Source organism: Lepisosteus platostomus, chromosome 2, assembly GCF_059453375.1.
Source record: "Lepisosteus platostomus isolate fLepPlt1 chromosome 2, fLepPlt1.hap1, whole genome shotgun sequence".
Taxonomy (NCBI): domain Eukaryota; kingdom Metazoa; phylum Chordata; class Actinopteri; order Semionotiformes; family Lepisosteidae; genus Lepisosteus; species Lepisosteus platostomus.
The window spans coordinates 78,033,480-78,050,987 of NC_142612.1; positions in this window are offsets into that span (position 1 = coordinate 78,033,480).

Below are 17,508 nucleotides of genomic sequence, written 5' to 3' on the forward strand. Positions count from 1 at the left end.
TTTATATTTGTCTGTGGGTGACAACCAGCTATTCCGGAAAATATAGAAAGTTTGCATTCAGAAAGCTTTTTCAACCACAAGCCTCTTACTTTAAATGGCCAAAAAACAGAACTTTACTGTATGTAGAGACTGGAGCCATACCACACATTTACTGTTCAGTACTCAACCCTTAATTTTACCTTTGTTTAATTTAATGATCTCATTAATACATCCAGTCCTTGAAGTCCTTGAAATGGCAGGACATAAGTCCTGGGGGCACTTAACTGTTAAAACATGAGGAATATTTTCTCTAAAAAACATTTATGACATTTACGGTACATTTATGGCAAGGTATTGTGTATGACGTCAGTGGGTGAAACACACTACAACTCTTATGATCTGCGAGATCTTAGTATGGATTTCACAGCAGTCACCACTAATGGCTAAAACACAAAACACTTTTAATTCTTTCTTTCCTCCTCCACGAAACAAACATGCTGTTCTCATGCATGAACTATATTTGTAAACAGAACTGAAGTACAGTTTTATGTCTTGTTTCTTCAGCCGACAAAAAGCAGCACGACAACATGGGCTGCGCATTTAAAAAGAACTCGTCATAATACAAAGAAAAGGAATTGACAACTTACAAAAAAAAAACTTCGACAAAGAGACATCCAGCCAGAAAGCAGGTAAAGACCTTTCTCATGCATCTGAAAGCCACTGTGCTTTCCCCTTTCGGAAAGCTGACAGTCGATTCTGTGCATCACTACCTAAAACAATTCCATATGGGAGATAATACATCTGAAGCTGCTGTGAAATTCAATCAACCATATGCTTTCACATTTGAATACCTAAACCTCTGTGACAAGCAGGCTTCTAATGTGCATGTAGATTAGATTCATTCAAGCAATTACCCATTTATACTGTATATTTATGTACCATATATGCAAACCTCTGCAGGTTAATATAAAATCTGTTTCCTAGTAAAATGAAAAGACATCAAGCTACTGGTTTTCCAACGAATAATGTACAACAGGTCATTTAAAATGCAAATCCCCCTCACTGCCCAGCTTCTCCTGTCTTGTACTGTGTGTAGTATACACGCTGCAAAAGCTGCACAGAAGTGAACGGTGCACTTTACAAAACAAGAAGCGCTGGAGCTGACCTCCTCCCTGCTCTGCTCTACAAAGTCAGTAATGCAAACTTCCACAAAGGTTTTGAAGTACAAAAAAGAAATCCCACCGTTCAGTTTCAATGCACAACCTCACAAGCAAGGGGAGATTAAATAATAACATACATTTTCTATAATTTCATAAAAATGGAATATAAAACACCAGTTTTCGAAACACGAAACTATTAAAATAAATGGCATAGTTTGGGGTTTTATTTTTGGCTTAATATACGACCACAGTTGGTTTCCTAGGTTTCGGAGCAGAAAAGCAGCAGAGTATAAAGCGGATATATAGAGAAAATGAAGATCTTCCACCAGTGACAGCAACATGCTGTACTGCCCACTTCATTCTCTCTCTCAGCGTTTTCTCTCAATTCAGAATTAGATTCCTCTGCTGGCTCCAAGCACAGGGAGCTCCTCTTAGAAGGCACTCATTTTTAACACACTGTAACCCTGAAATACTGAGGGAAATAAAAATAAATGGAGGGAAGAAAGTTATGAGGAATCTCTGAAAGAATCTAAAGAGGAAGCACAGCGTGTCTTAAATTAAGCCCTTGAAGAAAAGGCTCAAGTACCCTCAAATCAATTCAAGGCGATGGCAGGATATAACAGTACTATGGAATACTGCCAGAAGAATTTCAACTGTTAGTGGAGCAGATTCATGAACCAGGCTATCTGTGACTGCAAACTCCAAACAGGAATGTTGCCGAGTAATATTTTTATTTGGCAACTCGACTGAAAGTGTGGAACAAAAGCCTATGCAGTGTGCCAAGGCTTTTAATAGCTCTGCAAAGAAAGGTCAAGCTGACACGCACCCAATAATGTACGAATAAGGGGCAGTTCTGTCAACCGAAATGTGACCAGAACATGATTTTAAAGCCTGGATTAAATTTCCCTGTTAAAGACTAACCGTCTACTGAAAAGGTCTAATGCTAGACCAATAATGTTGGTGTTTGTTATGTGTATCCCAATTCAGTAAAAACAAAAAGTAAACCAGCAACTAAATCTCTAGATGCTCCTCTTGTTACACAAACCTCAACAGTCTAGTAAAAGAGGAAAACACTGTTAAAGGTTTTCAGGTATCAATAAAACCAGTCTAGGGCCTACATTTTTTTTAAATAACCCAGTTTAACTAAAACAACAATTTTTTGTGTGTTTAACTTTTGAAATACGGAATCCCATCATATCTTTAAAAGTTCAGACTTACATTATATCTGGACTGAGTTTTAACTAAAGTGAATCAAAATAATATAATATACTGTAGGTCACCACCCTACCCATGGATTAATTATCGGTTGGATCAATTAACTACTAACGACTAAATGGCCTAAACGGCCACCTCTCACTTATAACCTTTCTGATGTTCTTATGTCAAAAGTTTCCCCAGCTTTGCTGGATCATATTCTCAGTGGTACTACACTGGATCCAACACAGCTGAGTAGCATCCCAGTATTTCTGATTATGTGGGTCACATTACAGAAGCAATAACGAAAAGCCTTTATGTGTTATAGTAAAAAAAGAACTCTACCTTTCTCTGGACGAATGACATTTACAGATTAATAACTTCTTTCACGGAACATCCTGATCTATGGCTTTGACGTATACTGAAATTATCCATTTTGTTTAAAATAAAACACAGTACGGTATGTGGCTTGTTATTTTTAAACACTAAGTCTTTTACAGGAGAAACTGAACAGCAAGCTTGAACCACTGTGAAACATACATGTATTTCTCTTGATAAACCAAATCATGTAGCACATGCGGTCCAAAAGCTATCATAAGAATCTTGCAGTTCATAAAGGGAAAAAAATACTCTAAAACTGTCTTCAGAGATATGTTGCTCTTTAAGATCATGAGAAAGCTAACTCATTTGCATGTCACTAACTAAATAATCCCAGGTCAGGTGTTTCGTAAAATAAGCCATAGTTTAAAAAAACAGGACTGAGTTGCTGGTTACAGACTCCCACAACCCTTTGTGTAAAGTAATGCCTCCTGTTATCAGTTTGCAAATACACTTCCCCTTAGTTCCCAGTTGCATTGTCATTGTGATGCTGAAGTCTTTAGGTATAACTGTGTCAATGCAATAGTAGATTTTGAATACTTGAATAGAATTTCTCTATTAGTAGCCTCTCTAGTAGCCTTCTCTAATAACAACTAAAAATATTTTATTTTGTCAGTCTTTCAGACTAGAACATTCATTTACGTCCCTCAATGTATCTACAGGTAGTTGCTCTTATCTGGACTGATCCCAAAGTAGCAGTATGTATTATGTGACATGGTGAACAATATTCTAAATTAAGTCTTAATAATGTGTTATACAGTTTTCATTAAACAGTAAAATTCCACACTAAACTATATATCCTTATATTTTGTTTGCCTTTCATTGTTCTCCCACACTGTCTAAAAGATAAAAAAAACTCACCCTACAGTAAGTCTTTTTCATATCTTAAAGATCAGTGCTTTCCATTGTATATTTAGTTTCTTTTTGTCACATGAATGCAACACTCTGCTCTTGTCTATGTTAATTGCAATCTGTCAGGTGTTTGCCCAGTCTTGAATATTGTCAAAGTCTTTTTAGATTTCCTTTTCAGTAGATGTTCTTCCATCTGTTTCATATCATCTGGGAACTTGTCGAGTTTATTACCCATACCAGAATCTAGATCACTGATACAGAATAAATATGAAAGAGCGGGGGTCCTAATATAGTTTCCCCTAACTGCATTACCTTATGCCATTTGAAATATATCTGACATGCTTGATAAATGCTGGCTAAGCAGTAATCAAGCCCTTAGAAGTCAGCTGTGTTTTCAATGGAGCATGAGAATGAGACAAAATGAATGAACAGGACAAGCCCCTCTGAGCTTTCAAGATCTCTTATACTTCATTCAGGAGCACTAATGTTCTAGTTAGTGATATTCAGGCCTGGTAAAGAAAATAAGAATGACAGTATCAATTCTGAATCCAAATATAATTTTAAATTGAATTTCAAATTCACTCAATTATGTCTGCTAATATACTGTAAAAAACAACTTAAAAAACAGATCATATTCCTTTAATCAATAATGATGAACTGGAGACATGGCTAGGGATTGTAAAACCCTTCAGACCGTCCTGAATTAGACATCAGTTTTCTTCAAGTAGTTTATCCCGGTGTAATATCAATCTCTGTTCAGCGGGTGTATGTTTCTGAAGGATGCACACTGTCAAAAAACGCGCAGTTCCAGTCATTCTCTCCAAAGGAAGAAAAAAATACTCCTGCTGAGAAACAGGGAGACAGATGAATAATCTTACCGGTTAACAAGGGAGGGAAAAAATTACAAAAACTGTAAGATGAGACCTCTGTGCACATGAATATGGCAGGAAACAGAAGGAAGAATCCAATACTGGCATACATTAAGCCTCAGCAGTGATATACTAAGAGTAAAGAAGCCAGACAGTCAAGTTACCAAGCAACCTGCTGATACAGTACAGAACTGTACTATAAAACACTCCCAAGTCTGCGTTCATGTCAGCCTAATTACACATCCTTCTAGCATTTATGCTAGACTACAAAGTCAAAAAACACCAGACAAAATTACACTCAACTGAAAAAATAAACACTTTCAAAAAGCAGAGCTAGAAAAAAGTTTAGAGAGTGAAGCCAATTACTGCATAAGTGTTTTCTCTGAAAAAGCACAAAAAAAAAGGTTTTAGCTAAGGTGTGTATTATGGGTGTGTAAAATGACTGCACTCTTTTGCTGCTTCTGAAATGAGAAAGTTAGCATGGTTAAAAAAATGCTAAGGCAAGCTCTCATGTTTCAAATGTTCAGTGAAAACAGCCTCTGCCCATGTCTACGAAGCAAAAAGGATACAGAAAATGCTAAACTTAGTTTTGTTTTGTTCTTACACTTAATACTTTGAACACTTAAGGACATTTCAAATGGTGACTGAAAACACTGAAGCAAGCAAACAAGCTGACTTTCCTTCAAACTCGCACAAAAAGAATGTAAAAAACCCCACTGTTGTAAAACTGGAGACTTGACAAAAACGACATCTGTTTGCCTCTGTAAGGTCATTTTGAAACTTTATGGTTTGCAACAGTTCAGACACAGATTAAGACAGCTATTTCTTCAGAGAGGAAATGAAGGCTGTTAATTATGTGCCCTATATAAATATGACAGTGTTATTTTCATTGACAGTTGTAATTTTGGTAGGTGGTGACCTACAGTATACTGTGTATAAAAACATTTCAAGGTAAAAAAGGAAGATCGAAAATAAAACCAACAAGCTCTATAAATTACCTGAGAGTATTTTAATACAGTCATCTCTGAATGGCCTCCCTTTGGAGTTTAAACTTGCTCCTTTTCTGATGGTTGAGTTTAAAATTTACATCTCCTGCCTGTAATTATACAAAACATTGGTGCTTGCTTAACAACAATTCCCATTGTTTATTTGATTACAATATCTAATGAAATAAACCCTGATATTAAATTTCTTAAGCTAAAATATCTATTATGGAGAGGTACAACTTCTGAAAATAAAGTACATGCTGTAAGAAATCTTGAATATACTCAACACATTGTCAAGATTCATCACCAAGGAGGCCAATACTCAAAATTCTCATTTCTGTTACTCTAAACTCTAAATTTTGAAGGGAAACTTTCAAAGGGATGAGTGTATAAATGACTATGAGCAATGTACTAAAAATACATATCTTGTCAAACCTCTGTGGAACAAAGCATAAACTTGTGTAATATTTCACATTCATAAATAATCTTGATATAACTTTAAAATACTTCACTACATTTGCCAATGAGGGATTTTTTTCTGGGTTTTTATAAAGGTTTTTATAAAAGTTTTATTGAATTATTTTTCTTTCAAAGGCAAACATTTGCCTTAATGCTTAAGAAACTACATAGTTATTGCTGTAACATTTAAACTATCACTTTAATATTTATGGAAGTAAAATAATGTATTTGACAGTTTATTTTTCACAGAACATGATGCACATACTGTACAGTACAAATCTGCTCAGTCTGGATACATGTAATTAAAAGCTTGTATGCAAAGAAACATCTTGAAATTGGGTCTCTTGAAATATTTCTGAAAACAAAATGCTAACAACTTTACATTTATTTGCTGAACTATTAAATGAAATACTTAGGTATAAAAAGAAATTGCCCCAGAAAGGTTTTTTTGGAATCACATATAACAATTACAAAAAAAAGCACATGACCAAATAAATACTGTACAATTGTTATTAAAACTTGCAGGCTATGTTGCTGAATTCAGGCACAACCAAATCACTTTCATTTGACCAAAATAAATTTGCTTTTTTCTATGAAGAAAAAAGGCAACCTGATTCAATTTTCTGTCCTTTTTCCCTTTCTATCACAATTTCATTATTGAGACAAATTATTTTGCTTTTTTTCGTCTCCTCTGTATCTATTGAAACTGAAATCCTTACACTACAAAAAGAAATCCCTGAGTGACATTTCTAAAGCCCGTGCTGTCAATCACAAGAATACCCCTGGGTTTGCTTCCCTGTCAGTCATTTTAGTAAAACAAATTAGCAAACTGCTGAAATACTTTAAAACTCAATGCCAATTACTAGAAGCAGATGAACTGCCAATAGTATCCCAGTGAACTGACTTCAAGCTGCTACAGCAATAAAAGCACAGACTGTTAAAGGGCAACTTTAAAATAAACGCAATTTTACTTCCAGCTATACTAAACTATATTTCTCCTTTGTCTGGGATTATCTGCATAGTCAAATGCTCTCAGAATTTAGAGATGTCTAGCAATACCATATGCCAATTAGTCCCTGCTGTTGCCAGGTTAAGGAAACATGCTCTGTTTATAGTCTGTATGAAGCTGTAGCTTAACAGTCAGTAAACTTCTGCACAAACCATGCACTTAATCCAATTATAAACAGTAGAACTTAAAATAAAAAAATGCATTAACACTCAATTTACTGTCCTAATCCAAGCTGTTTAATATTCGTAGTCTGATGTTGCATGGGCTGTAATGCCAATTTAAAAAAAGAATCAACATTAAGCACTTCCTCATTTGTAACACAAGGAACTGTGCTGTACAGTACATGTCCTCTGCTGAAGTACTGAAGGCAAGCAGCTGTCATGGGCAGATTTTGCTTTTCTTTTGTTACTGGGCAATGCAGACACCTGCATGTGAATCATGGGTAGCAAGGCCTGTGTGCTGTTGAAATCAGAAAAGGTATGATTTTAAAGCATAAGGAATCCTAAATGCAGAAAAAAATTAAAGAAGGTCTTGTCCAAGAGAGTTGCACCTAAAATAGCCACATCTTACAGGGGCTCTTAAATCCCTCCAAATATGGCCTTCCTGTCATTGAACTTCGAAACACTAAATTCTAAGGCTGAAAGGGGTTTTCCCAATTACAGATCTGCAAGTGACCAAGAAGGGATGAAGCATTTGTCTTGTATGCATAATTAAGTATAAAACAAATTACTTCCCTCTACAATAAACGACTGCATTGCAGAGCTGAATCGAATATTAAATCAGTACAGTTTGACAAGATCTCATAGTTTCATGCACTTTCATCCCCAGGCAATATTTGTGCATATGACCAATTGGAGTGCAATTCTTACAATGTGTTGTATAGTGTGAAAAATGAGTAACCTAGTACCAGTTCCTGTAACTATACAAAAAAAACTGTCATTTTCATTAAACAAACCATTACAGAAGTGATCTTAAAGCAGCAAAACTTCCAGTTTTGTCCTGTTTTAACGGTTGTTGAAGTAAGAGCTGTACACAATACATTATAAGGAAGTGCAGCTCAAAGAAACACCTGCTAACAAAGGCTTGTGGACAAAAAACACACTTTAAAGTTCCTAGTTTATGAATTATCCAAAAAGCAGAAACAAAACAGAAACGTAATGTCATGCATAGTGTACTGTAGCTTGGACCCTGTAGGTCTGACATAGCAATTAACATCACTTATAAACAGTTCCACCATATTGGTACAGCTTTAGGTGACTGAGAAGTGTCTCTTAGAATTCAGATAAGGTTTGTGACACTTGGAAGGGTAAGCACTTCAAACTGTGAAGGTCTGGGGGGTCCCTTGAGCAGAAACAACTGTCAAGTTTAACCCACAACTTACCTACAGTAGGTACTGTATAGTCAGATTATGATTGCAAAGAAGCAGGACAGAAACAGACAATATAAGATCACATTAAGAGCACAAAGAAAAGACGTAGGAGGAGAATAAACAAGAAGGACCATCAAGGAGAAGAGAGAGGAGTCCAGAGGAGATGGGACCAGGCGAGAGCCCCTACTTCTTGATCATCCAAACCAAACCTGACTGGAGCTGAGTATTTGACCCTTGTTAGAGAGAGCGTGTTTTTCTGTGTTTTAGGGAACTTGGGGTTCCTAGGCAAAAGATACCTCAGTTAGAAACGTCTTTCCTGCTTAAGGTGCATTTTATGGATAGGGATATAGGCTCCTATTGATTTTGTGGCATGCGGCGTGCAGAGAGAGAGATTTAACTGCAGGTTGCATTGCATTTAGTTAGAAGGCAGCTCTTGCATGGCGTCTGTAGGCATATTAAGAGTCTAGTAGCAGTCTGGGGTTTTCTGGGTGACCAGAACGTTAGGCCTCTGAAATGTCGTGTTTGTAAATACTGTGCATAATACTGTAGAATACTGTGAATAGAATGCTGTGTGTGTTCTATGCTGTGTGTAGTGTAGTTTGTGTTTTGTCATTGTAATATATATTTGTTAACCAAGTGTGTCTGGATTGTTACTCCTCTCAACAAAGCTGTGCCAGAGAGCAAAGAATTCTCGTGCCTCTAATCACACCAGCTGCTCGGGTATATTGCTACAAATCACTTACAAGTCGGGGGTTATGAATAATTATTGTACTAATTATTGACTAAACTGCTTGGTCAAATCCTGATTTTCACCAGTTTCATAACCCCGCATTTGTAACAATATGATGATACAATAATCACTTTTGGGCCACATTATTGGAAGAGTCTTAAGAACACTGTTAGTTTAAGAAAAATGAAGTATTTATGTTTTAAGTGAGATACTAAGAGGTACTGAGAAAGGGAGTGAGACTGTATTACAAATCAGCAATTTGAATATTTTATCCAAAAAAGACAATGAGTGATATTTCCATTATACAAATGCTTTAGTAGTTGTTTTTTATAGCTGAAAATCCAACAATGTGTAAACAAAGTACTGTAATTCTGAAATTGTTACGCCCACATCTTTACCATACGGTATATGATGCAAAAAGCTTTAACAAATGACGTGCTGGGCTCAGCAAAGCCACATCAATGCAAAATAATAATTATAATAATAATAATAATAATAATAACTTTTATATTTAAATTTATATTGTGCTTTTCATTCCAAAGGATCTCAAAGCACTTTACATATACTGTAAGATGAGAGGATTCAACTCCTTCACCACTGAAGTACTGCCCCAAATAACAACTGATTGGCGGAGAGTGACTGCCCCAACTTAATTAAGGGAGCACTTCAGGAAAGCCAGTTTGTATAAACCTAGAGGCAGTACAATCTACACAACGCAGAGCTCACAACACACGTGTCAGTAGATTATGCCAAAGATATGAAAAACAGATATCTCAATTTGAATTAAACAAATTAGCTTCAACTAGGCTAGGCTGCCATCTCACCACTATTAACGTTTTCAAAACACTTGTTCCTTATTTGAACAAAGGCTGCATTAGGCACGCAGTTTATATTGCAGAAACAACGCTAATGTCCATGCAAGCAGCTCAAGCCGGAATCAGGTTTTTATAAGCATGAGGTATTTTGCTTTCCTACACAATCCAGTAATCTTGCTGAGATTAAGAGGAGAACATTGACATAACCTTTATAAGCAAAACTGCTGACCATTTAACCTTCTCTGAATTAGTTTAAGAGGATCGCAGGAACCAAAATACCCCACTAAACCTTTGCTTTCTATGCAGTAACAGACTATATTCCTTCGTGTGATCAACGGTATAATATTACAATCAGTAATAGGTTTTAGTCCTAAATTACAGACTCTTCTAAAAAAATACATTTTTGCTAAAAATGCACATTTGTCCTTGATCCTTTTTTAACTCATTAATGCGACAGCGTGATTATTTCTGTTGGGTAAAACAGCCAGTTTCATGTTTAACACACAAATTCAGCCTGTCAGTCTTGACTCATTATTCCATAAAGCACATGTGCTTTTTTTTTCAGACGTCATCGTCTTTCGCACATAATAACAATAAATCTAAATGAAATACATATTGCCCTGGCAACAAATGTAAGGCATATCAGTTGGAAGTAATTTGATAGAGGGGTCAAGAAAGTGCTCCAGATGCTGCTGTTTTCTCAGATTGCAGCCTTTCTAACAAGGTCCTGGGATGACCAGCAAACGAGAAATTACTGCAATCAAACAATGACATAACCAATGAAAAAACACACCTCTCTGCGTCTTAGTCAGAGTGTAGGTCAGGTTTGCACTCTGAGAATGAGAAGGAGTCCTTAAGAAGAGATTTTACATGAAAACCATTTCACAAAGCCAGCAGCCATATCACCCTGAAGCTGCCAACTAGCAACCCACTGAAGCTCAGCAGGGTTGAGCCTGGTCAGGACCTGGATGAGAGACTCCTGGGAAGCTACTGTATGGTTGCTGCTGGAAGAGGCGTTAGTGGGACCAGCGGGGGGTGCCCAACCTGCGGTCTGTGTAGGTCCTGATGCCCCGGTATAATGGCAGGGACACTGTACTGTAGTGGGCGCCGTCTTTCGGATGAGACGTTAAACCGAGGTCCTGAGTCTCAGTGGTCATTAAAGACCCCTGGGCATTTCTCGATAAGAATGGGGAGTTATCCTGGTGTCCAGGTCAAATTTCCCCCCTCTGCCTTTACCGTGGCCTCTAAATTGTCCCCATGTATGACTGGCTTGCACTGGCCCTGCGATGGACTGGCGTCCTGTCCAGTGTGTACCCTGCCTTGCGCTCGTTTCTTGCCAGGTAGACTCCGGCTTCCCGCGACACCGTGTGGTATAAAGCAGTTTGGCAAATGACGTGACATGACCATTTTGCAATGCAAGAAAATCTTTAGGTTCACTCTCCAATGCAGGAACGTCCAAGTTAAAAAGGTCGCTCTAACAAATCAAACAATAGGTTTGATTTGTTAAGCTCCATGTTTTTTATTAAAGACATTGTGTATTAGTGCAGCGCCAAATAGTGCAATAGCATTTCCCTCTTCTCCCATTGGGGACATACTGTAGGAAAGAGGTTTACAAGGAACTACTTGTCCCATAAACAACAACACAATCAGAGAAATTGTTAGATACTGCTAGAAGTGGCTACACATGCTGTAAAATAATACCCACTAATGAGAGATCTACACTGATTACTTGAGTATCAGAGGTCACCAAAAGATCTTAGGGAACACTGACAAAGCAGTGGACTGGAAATGCATCAGGTTTTTGTGCGGAGAAAACAATTTCAGGAAATTAGTGTCCTTGGCTACAAAATGAGATCAATCAGAAAACACATTCCTATAGCTAGCCCCTGTAAGCAGACAGACTTTACTTCAGCGACTGCAATTACATGACTTTGTTCCAATGAAAAATTTACTATTCGATGCAATGATGTTTTCTGCATTACTCTCTTTCTGGGGTTTTCCTTAATGCTTTGTTTTATTGGTAAGCAGAGCTGTAACCAAGTGAAATTAATGTTACCTATTACATTAAAAAAATACCATTACTATGTGAGTCGAAAATTCAATAATGCCTGATACCGAACTCATAAAACACGTGGGTTGTGAATGGAAAAATGTCTCATTTTAATCAGTTAATTTATAGACTTTGTTAAAATGCTGGATAGCAGCTTTAAACTAGATTAGGTAGGTGCATACATGTTCACATCTAAAAAAATGAATACCATATTTCTCCAAATGACATGTCAAAATTAATACGAATTTACAAGTATGCATAAATATGGCTTGAAAAAGTATTGTGATACTAATGAAGAGCCTGGGTAGCACAGCCAGTCGCCTCGTTTTAAAGCACTAAAGCTATCGTTCATTTAAAAAAGCTGTCGACATTCTATGAGTATTCTAACACCACCGAATCTTTACATTCTTCTGGGAGCAATTCATCACAGAGCGCGACCATTTAAAAATGTGATCAATACCACTTGTTCGATAAATCAGAATCCCAGAACTTGTAAGAAGAAAAAAATCTATATCCCCTACCTGCACCTTTAAAAAATATCTCACAAAAGTACGAAAGTATTCACTTGAACAGAATTAAACTATAAGTTCCTCATGCTGTACTTGAGACAGTCATCACATCATTTTAGGCCCACAATAAACACACACTTTTTACAAAACCAAATCAATGCCTATAAAATTATTTTCTGTATTTGTTCAGCAGATGCCCAGCAGATTCTAAGGTGACTTTAATACATGCATGACATTCACCTGTCCTTGTACCATACTTGAGATGTACAGTAAGAGTTACTGTATACGTACCATAAGCTAACAAAATGAAAAATAACCCAAAAAGTATCAGCGAATAATCTGAGATTCAAAACTAATCGGTGAGATTTAAAACACCACACAGTCTATTGCGTCACACGTCACATCTGCATGTAACCAGAGCAACTCATGGAGTTTTACAAACCCAGACAGAAAAACAAGATGCTCTTCACTTATAAAGAATAAAAAAATCAATGTAATGGCGGTACCTAACAGCTACGCAGAGTGATTTTAATTCTTTTACAGACATAATGCATGTATAAATATCTTTTTTTTTTATTAGAGGGGCTTTTCAGGATAAACGGGCTTGCTTGCCAGAGAGTATTTCAGCCTGTTTCCTGGAAATTTGGACAAGGTTTCTTTCCTAATTGTGCTCTATCTGCTGGAAGCCATTAGGAGGTTCTTTGTTCTCGACCTGCTCTCCAAAACAATAATTAAATTACTGTCAGGACACAGCTGCAAGGACAATTATAGGTGTACTGCACTGATTATAATAGTGACGTAAGCATATTGGTGCCACTCCGAGTAAAAGAAATTGGTGACTGTGTTGTTCTAATGATAGAATTATGTCAAGAAAACATAAGTGCACCCGTCTACTATTCCAACACATTTTGACAAGTGTATCATTAAAACAAGTTTTTTGCCTTCTGTAATGGGGTCACAAATCCACTGTTACTCATCACATTGTGATCATTTTAATGTTTTAATTATGCCCATTTATATTGATGATGTTGTGCACATCTTAATTAACATCACTCATTTGTGTCACGTTAACAGTCACCCCACAGGTGACCTCATCCACTGAGCTAGCTACTGTATAAAGAAATGCACCTACTGTATACAAAGGCTCCTGCTCTATGCAACAAGGATGGGCCTACTATCGGTTCTCTTTTCTGGCTGCAGCAGAAGGGGAAAAACAAGGGGAAGAGGAATAAGAGGAAAGCTGAGTGGAGAAAAAACAGGCAATGAGCCCTAAAGTAAAACTGAACATGGATCTCCGCAAATGACGATAATGATGGAGGGACCGATTTTATTTCAGTGGTACACTCCTGCCCTCCCAATGTCTCCTCCCCTACACAGGCTGTGATGGTGGGTTCTTTACAGCCACCTTGGGTTTATTATTATGCATTACATTGATCTGTGTCTGACCTGCTCATCCCCCAGAAACAGGCACTTGCAGGGCTCTGTGACAAGAAAGCTGTTCAGCCCTGCAAGCAAACAATAAGCAAAAACATGAAGGAGAGGAGGCCGTGGGGCCCACCTGAGGAGTCAGGCCGGTTTGAGAAAACCGCTGCTGCGATTGCAACACTGAAATGTTTGTCTGCTCTGGTGTCTAAAAACCGCAACGGCTACTGCTGCTTCTAACTTTGTGCAACAAGAAAAAACCCCCGGGTTGTTAACGAGGTCCGTATTTTGTTATAATGAGCTAAGGCAGAAGAACCACGTTTGATTTGTATACTTATGGAACACAAATGGAATTGTGTGCTTCTGTTTTGCAATCATTCTAACAACAGCCAGGGTCCAACGGGTGCTCAGCCAGTAAAGGTGCTCCCCTGAGCACCCACTCCGTTTTCTAGAGGTGGAAACTCCCCATATTCTGGTACATCTATCCTGTTTCTCCCTCTTTCACTTTCTTCCCGATTGGCGTTTTGCGCGAGCAAACTCGTGCACGACCCCCCGTCTCAGAGCCACTGATATCAGCTTCCCCAGCGTGTCCTGAGCCCCCCCATCAGCCCGTCCTGGCTGAGCTGCCAGAGCCCGGACTGTGCCGTGCGGTGGTGTCCATTTCAGAGTGCAGCCTCTCAGTAAAAAAAAAGTTCCGCTGCTAAATCTCCGCCTGCACTGCAGGTGTTAACTGCTGCGATTCCACCTCACGTTTCATCTCCGGTCCCTCACCAAAGACACAACCCCTCGCCACGCACGCAAACTCTTCAGTCATCGATCCCAGCCACCGCCAGAACAAGAAATCTGGTTCTGCCAACCTCGAGAGGATCACATTCTCTTCAATACCTGATTTCTTCCCTGCATGTCCACTGAGGGAAAGTAAACCAAAGAAAACTCAATAAGCTTAACGAATTCTGTTGTATGCAGTATGTACAGTATATGACTGGCGGGGTGCTGGAGCGGCTCTGTAGCTCTGAAATCTCAATGCATCAGTGTCGCTGACGTTCCAAAATAATGAGCAAAATAATGCTTAAGTGTAAATGAATAAAAAAAAACATAAAAGCAAAAGAAAAACAATTTGACACACAATCAGCTAGACTTCTGCTACTCCTGCCATGCCCACTTCTGATGTCATAACGTGCAGAGAGATTCAACTTGCTGTCCTCCGTGCCGAAATGCGATATGGCACTGTTTTAAAACCCAGCGCAGATCATTCAGTGTCTCATTTACAAACATGTGCGCTCAGAGATGAACCCAATAGACTAAATCTGGTTCTCTGTATGACAATGTTCACCCCATGCTGAACATGAGCCCTCTGCTCACACTTTGAAGCAAATGCCCTGTTGTGGATGACGACAGGTACTACATCTAAACCAGCAACAGATGACTCCCTTGTTTTACACTCATGTGAGATGCAGCTTAACATCAGGATTTGAATGGACATCAAGCCACTCTGCCTACAACAGCAGCACAGTCTGCTTGACTCAGAATGCATTGTCTTGTCAAGAGAAGTATTTATAGTCAATGTATTTCTTCACAACACAAAACAGCTATTATAACAGCTTATTAATGTTGCCTAAAACTGACTTTTCCATTTCAGTTTTCCTTTTGATGATCACTATACTAATAATACAGGTCAGGTAATGGGCACCTCTCATTTGGGCTGCAGACAACATCTTATACTTAACTGTACACACTCTGTTACAAGGCATACCAGATTCAGAGTTAAGCACATAACAAGTTCAGCTTTTTGTGAATTGAGCCTTTTGATGGCTCTGATAAAGCTAAGCATATACTGTACTGATCAATACAAATGATACAAACTGCTGACATACTGATTACAATGTTTGTACTATAAGATTGGAGCAGTTTATTAATATCTGGTTAGATAGTACTTTCATTTTGAAAAACATATGTTAATAAACTAATATAAATTAACTGTTACTGTTAAGTCTAGACTTGGCTTAATTTATCTCGACATATCCTGTTGGATATTTTCCTTTAGGTATTGACTAGTTCCAATATCCATATTCACATTCCCCAAATTTCACTACTGGGAATTTGATGTCTGACATAACATATATCACTGATCTGTAAAGTTCATTTGCAGATGTTTAATTGGGAAAACAACTCCCTGTCTTCATAATATACTGCAGAACTTTGTTCCATCTGATAATTTAAGAAGTGGTGTTTATCAGCTTGAACCTCCCAAAAGCAGCTACAAACAACAGGCTCAGATCTTTTCAATTTCACCACTGTCAACTACTGGAACAATCTGCAGAGGGAGCTGAAACTCTCCACCTTCGAACCTGAGGGCAATTCCAGATGTGTGCTTAAATCCTTTATGTCTGACACTTGCACTTGTTAACTCCGTTCTGTTATTTACATAGTAGTCTTTTCTTTCATTCATGGAACATAATATAAATCTGCACAAAATACATTAAACACATCAGGGCTGTGAAGATTAAAGATCTCTCCAAGCCCATTGTTTCTCATTTCACCTCTGACGGCCACGACCACTCTAATCTCTCCGTCTGTGTTCTCAAAGACGGTTTTCCGAACTCATACATCAGAAAGACCACCGAAACCAAAATTATTCTGCAGCTAGGATCGGACATTCTCCCTTCTCTTAACGACAGACTACTGTTCTTTTAAAATTTCTCCATTTATTGGAAGTTTCATTTCACACCTCTTGATTGGCCTCTCTTTCTGTCCCCTTCTCCCGCCTCTCACTCCTCCTCTCTCCCAGCCTTTGTTCTCCCGCTACTTTACCATTGCCTACTGCCCTGTCTCTCTCACACCTGAAGAAGGCTCCACGGCCGAAACGTTGTGTTCTCTTTCTTCTTTATTTCAGCATGGAATAAACCTATTACTTGTTCCTTTACAAAATACATTAGGTCACTTGGAAGGAAGCTTAATGTAGTTTACATTTATTTCAGTATAAATATGTACTGTATGCTTTCAGCTACTGAGGCTTGCTGCAAATATGTGGTTTTCATTCTGTACACGTAAAATATAGTACACACACAACATATGGACCTGTCATATATAAAACACACATCCCTTTACAAAACATGTGAATCACTCATTGTGACAAAGGAAAATATCAATCAGGCTACTAAACTGAAAATTTATTTGAGATTTTTAACACTCACTGTTACTGTTGTATTATTCTGTAGTATCTAATGGCCATGAAATCCTGCATATCCTGCACATATTATGTTGTATATTTAAGTATAGTGAGATGAGGTTTGGTATTTACAGTGGTTATGATTCTTACCCTTGACTGTATCATTACATCCTTAAACTGCAGTATCTTAGAAAACAATATGGAACCAGACTTGTTTGTACTCTTGTTTGTGTTTTAATTTCGATGGGAATTAAACATAGTCACAAACCTAAGATCATGGTTCTTCCAACTGAATCACTTGTGGGGCACGTGTGCTCTTCACACACCTGCAATAAAACTGTTCTCACATCTGGAACAACGCAGACATGAATAGTTCTAAAGGCTATGCAGAAACATAAATGTGTCAGAAATTAGACCACTGTGTAAAAGCTGTACAGATGCATCACTACTCTAAATGCTAAGCTCTAAATGTGTTTACATTTAGGTTTATGGACTGTATTGTGGTAAACACTTTATCACAATTTTCTGTATGACTGAGCAATAGCCTCAAAAATATCA